At 47.4% G+C, this 14,048-nt stretch overlaps 1 long non-coding RNA gene across 1 annotated transcript in view; it reads right to left on the bottom strand.

The window, feature by feature from the left end:
* Positions 1-1,199: 1,199 nt before the first annotated feature.
* The window catches only part of LOC144826254 (uncharacterized), a 62,217-nt gene continuing 49,368 nt past the window's right edge, over positions 1,200-14,048 (bottom strand). The window contains exon 3 of the long non-coding RNA XR_013609735.1: positions 1,200-1,880. This is a non-coding gene — a long non-coding RNA (uncharacterized LOC144826254). The remainder of the gene's footprint in view (positions 1,881-14,048) is intronic.

The raw sequence follows: 14,048 nt of genomic DNA, 5'->3' as shown, positions 1-14,048 counted from the left end.
TAATTGTGCTTTCTAACCACGAAATATTGTATTGTGTCAATTTTTCAACTATTAATAAACTGCTGAAATCAATAAGTTTTGCTGTAGCTTAGTTTCCTTGTAAATATTAATATTGATTTACTCCTTTATGGTTGCCTAGATTGTTACATATCAATTATTTGTTCTTTCCCTGGTCTAGGAACCTCATCCTTATGCACCCAGGGGGTCCTTGTTAAATACACGCAAACATAACCCCAGACATGCACCTTTGTTTCTTTTAATCAGGTAGAGTGACCTATTGATTAAAATGTTTTTGTTGGTACTTCCAAACCTGTTTTAAACTACCTTCAGATTACACACCTCCACTTAATCATCTACACTGGTTAGGCCCCTCACTGTGACGGCACCAAACAGAAATTTGGATAATAATCTCTCCGCCAAAGAGCTCCTCATAAGGAGCCCATCAGGTATTGCAGAACCGAACTGACGAGGAGCAGCCTGGTGTTGTGAGGGCCCCAAATTCCAAGAGGAGGAATCTTCATCCTCTTACTTCTCATGACCACGAAAAAACAGTCCAAATAGACACAAACAAGAGGTCTGTCTGATATCCGTAATGGTGTTTGTGTTAGACGTGCTACAGCGGAACCTATCATCTGCTGACAGATGTTGCATTTTAAGACATAACCATGGCCACCAATAAAGCTGCTTCGATACCTGGGTGTGCTGCAGCCAGACCCTCATATGCTGCTACAATTCATCCTAATCTGTAATCCATGTTTGGTATTACTCTACCTACCACTGCTGGAATTTGAGCATACAGAATATTTTGCACATCCAACTTGTAGGAGTACTTGAGTGGAAAACATTTTGGCAAGGCTGAGCTGTTATTGCATGTAGCCTTCACAGCTATCCATATCTGTCCGCTTATCCTCATGCTACAATGAGTGATTGCAGCAACAGCAGGGGTTCTCACTGTCGCCTTGGCTGCTTCATCAGCCAATGAACTCCCTTCAAATGGCACACCAACACACTGATGACTCATTACATTTTTCCAGATTTGCTATCTGTTCCCACAGTAATTTGTGCAATATAGTGCAACTTTTGGAATCTCTTTGGAATCTCTAAACCAGTTCTGACTCCAATAGGGAAGATATCCAAACAAGAATGTCCTGAGCACAACTCCACCACGAGTATAAAGAAGTCTAGTCAATCTTCTCTTTTGATGATTTTATTCTTCAAGTCAGATAAAATCTTCTTGATAGACTAATGTGGAGATCTTCAAATCATCCAAGTTGAATCATCCAAAGCCAAAAGCCAACACGTGTTTCATCAATGACGATGCGTCTTAACATTATTTATATCATTGTTAAATATCAGCAGAGCAAAACTGTTACAAACTCAAGTGCTTGAGTTCGGAACAGATGCCAACAACATTGATGATGGCTTTAAAGATATCAGCCTAGAAGTGGAAGACAATCCCATGAACGGACAGGCTATGTATGCTGTGCAAATGTACTGTCTTTTGCAAATCATGTTTTAGGAATTACTTCACAGCAAAAAGAAAACTCCACTACATATAATGACTGCCCACGCAATCTACGACAAGTGCAAAAGTAGAGAGCTAATCACATCAATGAATGGGATTGATGTATCAACAAGTTATAATGACACAATATGAAGCAGGAATTTGATAGAAGCTCATGCTGTAAAATCTTGTGAATCCAACACTAAACCACTTCGAAGTCACTTTACATGGGAAGGATCTACAATTGTTGCTCGGGAAAATTTTGATTTTGAAGACAGCTGTTCTTTGTCTGGAACATACAGCACACATGATACTGCCTTGGTGCCTTTTAAAGACTGTACCAATGAAGTAGCTCCTGGAAAACAAGCTGCGTCACCTGCAGGCATAAATAAACAAAACTGAAAACTTATATCCCAACTGCCTTGCGAACATGTGCAAAATCACTACAAGCTATCAACATGTGCAAGTCTACCAGATAGTTTCAAAGTGGCTGAGGACAGGGATCTTCTTCTACCTGATAATGCGGTCCTCAAAGCTTATTTAACTGAATTTATTATTGTATTGCTTATTCGGTGTGGAGTGAAGGATGAAGAAAAACCAGTTCACCCTTCGGCTGGAATTCATGCTCCGAACTCCCAGAATATCATCTCATTAAAGAAGGTTGTTAGAAATGGGATTTCCAGTTGGCTGAGGCTTGCGTCAAAGCCAGGCAGAAACCACCTCTCTAGTCAGGGCAAGGGAGTTACACGCCAAAGATAACCCCTGCTCACCCTCTAGGCAATGTGACACAAGCAGTAAGACTGATCCACGGGGTAATGTAAGTTAAGTATTTGCGCACGCACCCACCAGCAACAACATACCAGGCCCCCCACAAAAGGAACTCCACACAAGTATATGTAAAAATAGCCTTTGTATTACAAAAACATTAGATAGTAAACACACACTTTACAATGTGCCAGAGGCACGGGCAGAATTTACAGGGGATTATATACATGGGACAGGGCCTCCTGGACCACTGTCAGGAATAAGCACTTTTAGAACTGGCTTGTGGTAGAATTAGCACTTTGTAGAAGTAACACTTAGAACATAGAACAAGTAGAAGGGTCACACATGATGCATAAAAAAACATTCAGCTGTGTCAGGAGGACACATGATGCATAAGAACACATTCAGCGATGTAGGTAAAACACATGACGCATAAAAACACATTCAGCGGTGTCAGGAGGACACATGATGCATAAGAACACATTCAGGGGTGTAGGGAAAACACATGACGCATAAAAACACATTCAGCGGTGTCAGGAGGACACATGGTGCATAAGAACACATTCAGCGGTGTAGGGAAAACAGATGACGCATAAAAACACATTCAGCGGCGTCAGAAGGACACATGACGCATAAAAACACATTCAGCGGTGTCAGAAGGACACATGACGCATAAATACACATTCAGCGGTGTCAGAACACAGGGTGCGCAAAACATACAACACACAGTACATTTCCTGGCACCCAAAAGCAATAGGACATAGATCATAATAATGCTTAAACCACAGTTAGCGCAGAAACATAATAGCACATAAATCACTTTTAAAGTCCAGGTTGCGCCACTGCGCCAATACCTAAACGTAGCAGCTGCCCACTACTTGCTGGGCAGCTGAGGACAGGGACAGAACAGGGCCTAAACGCTGCAGCTGGCACTAAGTGCTGCGCTGCTGGGGAGGGCGAAGGTAGGGATGAAGGAGTGTGTCTCACTCCTAGTCCAAAGAACAAGTACCTAAAAAGGAAAGAACCTAAACGGTGCAGCTGCCCACTACTTGCTGGGCGGCTGTAGAATCAAAACTGCGGCATGGGCCCTCACTGGCCCCCAGGAAAAAGACTGTGCAAACTGCTGGAGCCCTCTGGCTCTGAAATAAACAACAGTGCCCTCTGGAGCACTCTGGCTCCCCAAATACACAATGCCCCAAAGGTAAACATGTCCCTCCAAGTCCCACATGGGTACGCTAAAATAACGGTTGGCCTCGTTGGAACCATGGGCTCTGGACATAACTGGGGGGGGTTTACCCTGCCCCCCTGAGTAAATGGAATGCCCCAATGTTGCAGCGCCATGGCCCTGGGGGGGGACACGGGCCCCCGGGACCGCAGGAACCTACAGGACCCTTGAAACCAAAGAGGGGCGGCGGTGGAGCGGCCCACAACAGCTGGCCCGCTCAAACCATTAAAGAAAGGACTTTGGGCCATTCTGGAGCGGCCCGCTCTCCTGGCAGGACAGCTCCCTCTCTGCCTCTCTCCACCCGGGCTCCTTGGCTGCACCGGCTGGGGGGAGGCACAGGCAGAAGTCATCCATTGGCGGCGGTAGCGGGGCTCTCCCGTCCCCTGGGAGCCCCGCCCCACAGCGCATATGTTCACCCGGTCCCCCATCTCGGGACCGGTACTCAGGGTGCAGCCTGGGCGGCTCGGCAGCTTCTCCTTCGCGGGCGGGCAGCAACTCCGGTCTCCGTCTCCACACGGGAGACCGGAAAGGTGGGACCAAGGCTTCCCCCAATCGGAGCGCAGCGGCGGGGGGGACTTCCTCGCAGAACCGGAAGTCCCACCCCACTTCCTATTTTGCGGCGCAAGGGCCGCAGCGGTGATTCTGACCGGCAAATGAGGGGTGGGCGCCCTCGGTAAATCAATTAAGAGTAGAAACGGGGTGGGCACCCGTTAAGGTGCATATCAAAAGTAGTTGCACCCTCAATTTAGAAACTAGCGAGAATCGGGCATAAGGCAGGTTAGGCACCTGCGAGGTGTGCACAAGGGCAGGAGCGCTTCCCCCCGAGGGAACACAACAGCGCTCTGCCTAAAGATGCAGAATAAAGCGCCCACCAGGTGCTGGGGGCACAGGAAGGAAAGCCCCCTAAAGAAGGGCCCCTCTTGGCAACATCCAAAAAGGAGATAATGGGTCCCAGAGGTCCAGGACATGAAAGGTGGAGCACAGCAGCTGCCAGAAAAGGAAATTCCTTCAGGCATCCAGGGGCTAGGCAGGGCCCAGGGATGCAAGCCTTCCCCTGGGCCCCAGCAGCAGCACGCCCCTGGTTGTTTCAAGTTGGCAAACAAGAACATTTTACAAGAGGTCACAGCCTCTTTTTATACACAGAAATCCCTTTGTCTAAAGGTGCAGTATGGGGGCAAAACCAGACGCAGCTGGTTTGGGAGCACTCTGATGGGCTCAGCCCCTCTCACTATTCACTGGCCAGGCTAGGGTCAGTAGGCGCACCACAGGGGGCAGAGTCAGCATTGTGTGGGGAAAGCCCAGCCCTATTCAGGTCCCAGGTGCAGCCCCTCCCTGCCATCAACATGCAGATCTCCCCATTCACCACCGGGGTAGACCCACCCAGACTGTAGGAGCCTGGCACACCAGCCAGCCCCAGCCAATCACAATCCAGCGCCTTCACTGCACAGACAGGCCAACTTCTAGAAGTGGCACTTCCACACTAGACACATGAACGCCACACACATCATCACGCAGCATTCAATCTCACGAGTCCGCACATTCCAAACTCGCATCTGCACTCCCCACGCATCAGGAACTACCAGGGACACACACATTCCCCATGCATTCCTATGGGGGGCAGGCCAATCCCACACACACACTCAGAGAGCGCACGCACTTTAAACTGCACCACATTGCTAAAGTGCACAAAGACCAGAAATCATTATAATTATTTCAGAGTTCAAATGCAAAAAGTTCAGGGGTGAACCTGCCAGAAGGGCCAAGTCCAACACAACCCCTTTCCAGCCAAAACGCAGGGCTGGCCAATCACCACTGTGATGGACTTCCCTGCTTTGGGCGATAGAACACAGACGCGGGCCCGCACTGCAGGGACACCCTCCAGTTCTACGCCCTGTTGTTCCACCAGACAAGCATATACTTAAAAAAAAACAGGCCCAACCAGGCTACCCCACTGGTACTCCTTAGTTGTCCACGGCTAGGACCAGGCCCTTGGCCACCCAGATACAAACAAAAATCTAAGACTTTCTCCTCTCCTTCAGCAGTAAGACAATCACTGCAGGCCAATCCCCCAGGTCAGGGACAGTACTCCTCCATACAGCTTACCCGGTTCCTTCTCTTCAGGCAGAAGTTCCTTTTTGTAACTTCAGGACACTGCTTACTGTTGCCCTTACGTCCAGATCCGGAAACACCGGCTACTGGCTCCCCATCCGAGGGACGTACCCTTTGGTCAGATGCCTGGCGCGCCAGGACTTCCTTGAGGGTGACACATAACTAATGTGTCGTGTACAAGTCTGCCTGTAACTCAGGACAGTAGTGGCATCACCATGGTCACTCCCTGGCGACACAGCCCTTCTCGCTGGCCCCTGACCCACTGGATCCTCCAATGGGGAGCCTATCCCCCTCGCACCCCTCCATACGGACTTCTGCACCCTCCCAACTGGAGCGGTACTGCCAGACAACAGAACTACTAGAGCCCTGCTTACAGGCGCTCCACGTTCTCTCCACACTGGGAGATCCCCCTCAAAGGACGCTCCATACGGACATGCTAGGCTCCCTCACCTGGTGTTCCCAAAAAAAAACACTCAGACTACGGAGACCGGGCTTGTGCTCCTCTGAGCCACTTCCACCACCGGGCTGAAAGACCAGAACTTTCCTTAGGGTCACTCCCCAACAAATAACACAATTGCACAGGGGCAGGGCAAACTCCCTTGAGCTTCAGGCCCACCCGTGAAATCCAACAAACATCCATTTATTCAGCAAGCTCCCTATTTCAGGGAACTCACACCACTTGTCCAGTGCAACACAACATTCATCCACACACACCCCCCCAGACTGGTAAGACAGTTTCTACCGCCCCTGATTTCTCAACCTGACCACACGTGACACAGGTACCATGACTCCGGGAACGGGACGGGTAACACCTGCACTGGGCACACTTATGCTGCCACCACTGGATCCCACCCTTCCTGGGGAATCCAGAAAACTTACACTGCACTTAGGGGATGATCTACCCTCCCGAGCTGGGTACACCTAACTCACAGTGCACAAGAAATGACATTCAGAACAAATTTAAAAACAATAATCCCCTTACATGTGACTATCTAAAATGCAGACTTTTGTAGTGGAGCCAGTTGTGGCTGTGGTACTGCGCAAACACAAATCTGGATCCCTTTCGCTGCCAACCAGTGTTAGAAATGGGATTTCCAGTTGGCTGAGGCTTGCGCCAAAGCCAGGAAGAAACCACCACTCTAGTCAAGGCAAGGGAGTTACACGCCAAAGATAACCCCTGCTCACCCTCTAGGCAACGTTACACGAGCAGTAAGGCTGATCCCCGGGGTAATGTAAGTTAAGTATTTGCGCACGCACCCACCAGCAACAACATCCCAGGCCCCCCACAAAAAGAACTCCACACATGGTATATGTAAAAATAGCCTTTGTATTACAAAACACATTAGATAGTAAACACACACTTTACAATGTGCCAGAGGCACGGGCAGAATTTGCAGGGGATTAAATACATGGGACAGGGCCACCTGGACCACTGTCAGGAATAAGCACTTTTAGAACTGGCTTTTGGTAGAATTAGCACTTTGTAGAAGTAACACTTAGAACATAGAACAAGTAGAATCTTCACACATGATGCATAAAAACACATTCAGCGGTGTCAGGAGGACACATGATGCATAAGAACACATTCAGTGTTGTAGGGAAAACACATGACGCATAAAAACACATTCAGCGGTGTCAGGAGGACACATGATGCATAAGAACACATTCAGCGGTGTAGGGAAAACACATGACGCATAAAAACACATTCAGCGGTCTCAGGAGGACACATTATTTATAAGAACACATTCAGCGGTGTAGGGAAAACACATGACGCATAAAAACACATTCAGCAGTGTTAGGAGGACTCATGATGCATAAGAACACATTCAGCGGTGTAGGGAAAACACATGACACATAAAAACACATTCAGCGGTGTCAGAAGGACACATGACGCATAAATACACATTCAGCGGTGTCAAAACACAGGGTGCACAAAACATACAACACACAGTACATTTCCTAGCACCCAAAACCAATGGGACTTAGATCATAATAATGCCTAAACCACAGTTAGCGCAGAAATCATAATAGCACATAAATCATTTTTAAAGTCCAGGTTGTACCACTGCGCCAATACCTAAACGTAGCAGCTGCCCACTACTTGCTGGGCAGCTGGGGACAGGGACAGAACATGGCCTAAACGCTGCAGCTGGCACTAAGTGCTGTGCTGCTGGGGAAGGCGAAGGTAGGGATGAAGGAGTGCGTCTCACTCCTACTCCAAAGAACAAGTCCCTAAAAGGGAAAGAACATAAACGGTGCAGCTGCCCACTACTTGCTGGGCGGCTGTAGAATCAAAACTGCGGCATGGGCCCTCACTGGCCCCCAGGAAAAAGACTGTGCAAACTGCTGGAGCCCTCTGGCTCTGAAATAAACAACAGTGCCCTCTGGAGCACTCTGGCTCCCCAAATACACAATGCCCCAAAGGTAAACATGTCCCTCCAAGTCCCACATGGGTACGCTAAAATAACGGTTGGCCTCGTTGGAACCATGGGCTCTGGACATAACTGGGGGGGGGGGTTTTACCCTGCCCCCCTGAGTAAAAGGAATGCCCTAATGTTGGCGCGCCATGACTCTGGGGGGGACACAGGCCCCCGGGACCGCAGGACACCACAGGGCCCTGGAAACCAAAGAGGGGCGGCGGTGGAGCGGCCCGAACCAGCAGGCCTGCTCAAACCATTAAAGAAAGGACTTTGGGCCATTCTGGAGCGGCCCGCTCTCCTGGCGGGACCGCTCCCTCTCTGCCTCTCCCCACCCGGACTCCTTGGCTGACTCACCGGCTGGGGATAGGCACAGGCAGAAGTCATCCATCGGCGGTGGTAGCGGGGCTCTCCCGACCCCTGGGAGCCCCGCCCGACAGCGCCTATGTTCACCCGGTCCCCCATCTCGGGACCGGGACTCAGGGTGCAGCCTGGGCGGCTCGGCAGCTTCTCCTTCGTGGGCGGGCAGCAACTCCGGTCTCTGTCTCCACACGGGAGACGGGAAAGGCGGGGCCAAGGCTTCCCCCCAATCGGAGCACGGCGGCGGGTGGGACTTCCTCGCAGAACAGGAAGTCCCGCCCGAGTAAGGCACTACGGCGCCTGACTTCCTATTTTGCGGCGCGAGGGCCGGGGCGGTGATTCTGACTGGCAAATGAGGGGTGGGCACCCTCGGTAAATCAATTAAGAGTAGAAACGGGGTAGGCACCAGTTAAAGTGAATATCAAAAGGGGCGGCACCCTCAATTTAGAAACTAGCGAGAATCGGGCATAAGGCAGGGTAGGCACCTGCGAGGTACGCACAAGGGCAGGAGCGCTTCCCCCCGAGGGAACACAACAGCGCTCTGCCTAAAGATGCAGAATAAAGCGCCCACCAGGCGCTGGGGGCACGGGGAGGAAAGACCCCTAAAGAAGGGCCTCCCTTGGCAACATCCAAAGAGGAGGAAATGGGTCCCAGAGGTCCAGGATATGAAAGGTGGAGCACAGCAGCTCCCAGAAAAGGAAATTCCTCCAGGGGCTGGGCAGGGCCCAGGGAGGCAAGCCTTCCCCTGGGCCCCAGCAGCAGCACGCCCCTGGTTGTTTCAAGTTGGCAAACAAGAACATTTTACAAGAGGTCACAGCCTCTTTTTATACACAAAAATCTCTTTGTCTAAAGGTGCAGGGTGGTGGCAAAACCAGGTGCAGCTGGTTTGGGAGCACTCTGATGGGCTCAGCCCCTCTCACTATTCACTGGCCAGGCTAGGGTCATTAGACGCACCACAGGGGGCGGAGCCAGCATTATTTGGGGAAAGCCCAGCCCTATTCAGGTCCCAGGTGCAGCCCCTCCCTGCCATCAACATGCAGATGTCCCCATTCACCACTGGGGCATACCCACCCAGACTCTAGGAGCCTGGGACACCAGCCAGCTCCAGCAAATCACAATCCAGCACCTTCACTGCACAGACAGGACAACTTCTAGAAGTGGCACTTCCACACTAGACACATGAACGCCGCACACATCATCCCACAGCATTCAATCTCACGAGTCCGCACATACCAAACTTGCATCTGCACTCCCCACGCGTCAGGAACTACCAGGGACACACACATTCCCCATGCATTCCTATGGGAGGGCAGGCCAATCCCAGTGCTAAAGTGCGCAAAGACCAGAAATCCTTATAATTATTTCAGCGTTCAAATGCAAAAAGTTCAGGGGTGAACCTGCCAGAAGGGCCAAGTCCAACAAGACAGAAACTACACAACAGTATAAACAGCTCTAATACATTTCCAAAATGTGGGTGCTCAGCTTGAAGAATAGCCTATCCTGCCAATTTTCCACAGTGAATGTGTTTTCTGTATTTTAGCTGATATTTTCATGAGCAATCCAGTAGAATTTGATGATCTTTACCCAATGATGGGTGTCTCCCACAGGAAAAGAGTTGGGTTGAGGTGTGCAAGAAGTCATCTCAGTGAATGTGGCATGGACAATACACATGTTGAAGCTGAAATCTTTGGAAGCAAGACTGCCCAGTCAGTACTCATTGTGTCCTTTTGTTACAAAGTATGCTCTACACATCTGAGACTATCAAAACACTCCGTTGGAATTCTTTCTGGAATAAGAATGACAAAATAGATCTTGTATATCTTATCTAAGAAGTGTACAAGGAGTCGGGTACACTTCAGTTTAGAGACATAATGCAAAGCCAGGCACGGTTCAATATACACTCAGTTCAAATTCAGAAAACCTGATAACAATGTTTGTACAGTTTGTCAAAAAATTTGAAAAAAAATCAGAACTTTGCAAGAACTGGAGATATGTTTTACAGTTGGTAACAGACATTGGTGTCAAAAATAGATGTACCATCATGGAATTTATCATTTGAAAATGCTGGAGAGTGTTCTAAATCAGATAGCAAAGTATGCACAGTTTCAACGCCCAATCATCCGAGTGTGTTCTGATGGTGAGGATATCATTAAGAGAAATTTTGAGTAAATGTGGAATTTTCAAAAGTTCACTAGGACAATACACATCATAAGAGACTCTGAAGTTATTCCATCAGTAGCTGGAACTGCTGTAATGTTGACAAAGGACAGGTCGCTCTGTTCATGGCATGAATATGCATGTGGTTTCAGGACCAAGTATACATGTTGTACTGCAGAGTGTTCTGGGAAGTTACGTCCATTCAGGAGCAAGGAAAAGACAGTCACTATGCCATTCCAAAGGACTAGGAACAGGAGACCAATTTCAATCCAGAGCTGTAGCCATGGAGAAACAAAGTAACTTTTTTTCAGCCAAATGTCGAAATCACAAATTATTCTCTTGTGAGGAACAGGCAGTGGCAGTGGAGGTAACTTGGGTTCACTTGGATCCGATGAGAAATCATCAAAACCAATGAAGTAGCCAGATGCAGTTTGATCTATCTTCCGTAGCTCAGCAGATTTTGTGGAACTGGCAGCTGCCTCCATTAAAGAAATATTCACATAGACTTTGGTATCTGGCCGAGTTGAGATCTGTCTGTCATTTGTAGTTTTATGTTCTTCAATGTCAACAGGTACAAATTGCATTCCATTGTTGGTAACTCCTTCACTTCACAAAGTGGAGCCATTAAAACTTAATAATCTTTTATCTGAATTCCTGTATGGTAGCAAGAGGGGATGTGGGGCTACCCAAGAGCCCATGCGGCCTATTATTGAGTTTCAGCCACATAGTGTGGTTTGATCAAATCATTCAAAACAAATCTCTTTTCTTTATTGCTGACAAGGGACAGAAGAAGTACTGTTCTTGTTCCTCCCACAGCCAGGACCACTTTAGGCACTCTTTAATATTACCCAAATTCTTTTGTTGTCCACAATATTTTCTCTAACTAAATCCCTGATCTTCTGGACCCAGGCAGATCTTGCCGGAACAGCTTTCAAATCTCCAGTGGTGGTGCATTTTACTTTGTTGTTGCTTTGTAAAGCCCAGATGTCATATGAATTCCAGTAAAACAGCCAAATGATCATTGATGTCAAACAGTTTTTCATCCGATAGTGTGCTGCCACATGTACTGACATTCTAATCCCGAACAAGGCTTAGTATGCAGCACGCCCCCCTAAGGAACTTATTGGCATGTTTACAAGTGCCCTCTGGACCCCATATAGGTGATTGATGCAACCGCCACCCAAGCATTATACCCGCACTTTTTTTAAGTCCCAATTCTTCCTCTTCACTATTAAATTTCCTTGGGATGATACATAAAGTAGTACTGCAAGTCTACTCCCAAACTTCATATGCCTTCTTTGCAAGCCTGTGAGGTTCACTCAGGGCCACGGTTGGAATGTAATGTGCCAATTGCATATGTCCCTATGAAGACTCGCAAATCCTCTAAAACAGTTTGGGCGTCAGCCGAGTACTGAGGCCAAACCTATAGGAATCTAGAGCATTAATCCACTGCCACCAAGATAGACTTGTAAGCCCTGTCAGATTGTTAGAGTCTGTAGTGGTCCAAATCGACACAATCAAGAGGTCTGCCTGATATCCATAATGGTGTTTGTGTTAGACGTGCTACAGAGGAACCCATCATCTGCTGACAGATGTTGCATTTTAGGACATAGCCCTTGGTCTGTTTTGAGAGACATGGTCACCAATAAAGCTGCTTCGATAGTGACATAGTTGCAGCGATACCTGGGTGTGCTGCAGCCAGACCCTCGTGTGCTGCTACAATTAATCCTAATCTGTAATCCATGTTTGGAATTACTCTATCCCCCACTGCTGGAATTTGAGCATACAGAATATTTTGCACATCTAACTTGTAGGAGTACTTGAGTGGAAAACATTTGGGCAAGGCTGAGCTGTTATTGCATGTAGCCTTCACAGCTATCTATATCTATCTGTCTATCCTCATGCTACAATAAGTGATTGCAGCAACATTAGGGGTTCTCACTGTTGCCTTGACGGCTTTATCAGCCAATGAACTCCCTTCAAATGGCACACCAACACACTGATGACTCATTATGAAAATTGCATTTTTCCAGATTTGCTACCTATTCCCACAGTAATTTGTGCATTATAGTGCAACCTTTGGAATCTCTAAACCCATTCTGACTCCAATAGTGAAGATATCCATTGTATTTCTGGACACTGTAAAATGAATCACACACAATGAGTGTGGGGAATTCCAGAACTGTATTCTTTAGTGCCAGTATCCGTGCTTTTAGTTCTGCCAGCTGTGTTGTGCAATCTCCTAGAGACTGACTCTGTGTATTGCTACACAGAACTTGCCATCCTGCATATGTCTCTTCACAATCGCTGAATTGCTCTTTACTTCCTACGGCAGGCTGGTCAGATCCGTCTGTGTAAATGAGGTATTCATACTGATCAGGGGCATTATTTTGTTCAGGAGAGGATATTCTTGTTTGTATTGCAGAAAAGCTTGTCTTTTTAATGTAGAGTCAAATTTGTAGTCTACATCTGTTGCACTGAGATAATTAGCCCATTGTATCCACCACAGATGTAATGTTTTCGTGTTTGGAATGCTTGCTTGTGGACCAGCCTCTAAGGTTGGTACTGGAGTCATGACAATTATGCGTTTTCCTTGAGCTAGTGCTCTTTCTCTCACTACAGCAGTTTGTACTGCTTCCAGTATTTTTTTCTCTGGCTGCAAAACTCATTTCAGCATTTGTGTATAAATGTGATTTGTATGCTATGGTGCCGTTTTGCATTTATTTGAGGGCTCGGTAAGTGTACCCTGATTGACCCCCGACTACCCGGATTACCAAATTTGTGTTATTCACACGTGTGTATAAATGTTTGGAAGCTATCATGTCAGCTTTTAGAGAATGGAGAATTTCTGGGTGTGTTTCTGTGTCCCATGTTAGACTAAAAAATCAGGTGTGACTAGTTTGTAGAAGGTTTTAACCCTTTTCTGCGAAGTTCAAAATGTATGTTCTGCCAAAATTTAGGAGTCATAAAATGGATTGTAAACCTTTCAGAGTCTTTGGAGGTTGGAGCAGCACATATTTTTCCAACAAATTAGCTGCCAGGCTATTTGTTCACTTGATAACTCATATTCTAAAAATAGGGCATAGAGGTGGGCAATTTTTTATTTTTTAAAGTTAAATTTGTAGACCCACATTGGTGAATCCCAGAATTATGTTGCTCACCTTGTACAAGTGGTCCGATAACTAATTGTCCATCAGATAAATATCATCTATGTGGGACAATACCTACTCATCACAATTTTGAAGTAACTCTGTTACTCTCTCTGAGAACAACCCGGGGCTATTCCTATATCCATGGGGCAGTCTACAAAATTGGTATTGAGAGCCTTGGGCCATGAATGCTATCAAACATCTGCCTCCAGGCACTATATTCTGGCAGAAGATTCCCATTCAATATCTAGTGTTGTTTTGTATTTCTTTCGCACAATATTATTCATTAATGCTGCACTGTGTGCATTTTGTACTGTAAATGTTTGTGTGCATGTGTTCAAATGCCTGTAGTCCAAAACTAG

This window comes from Lissotriton helveticus, chromosome 3_2, assembly GCF_964261635.1.
Source record: "Lissotriton helveticus chromosome 3_2, aLisHel1.1, whole genome shotgun sequence".
Classification (NCBI taxonomy): domain Eukaryota; kingdom Metazoa; phylum Chordata; class Amphibia; order Caudata; family Salamandridae; genus Lissotriton; species Lissotriton helveticus.
Note: the sequence above shows the minus strand (reverse complement) of the source record. Positions and strands in the feature narration are given on the sequence as shown.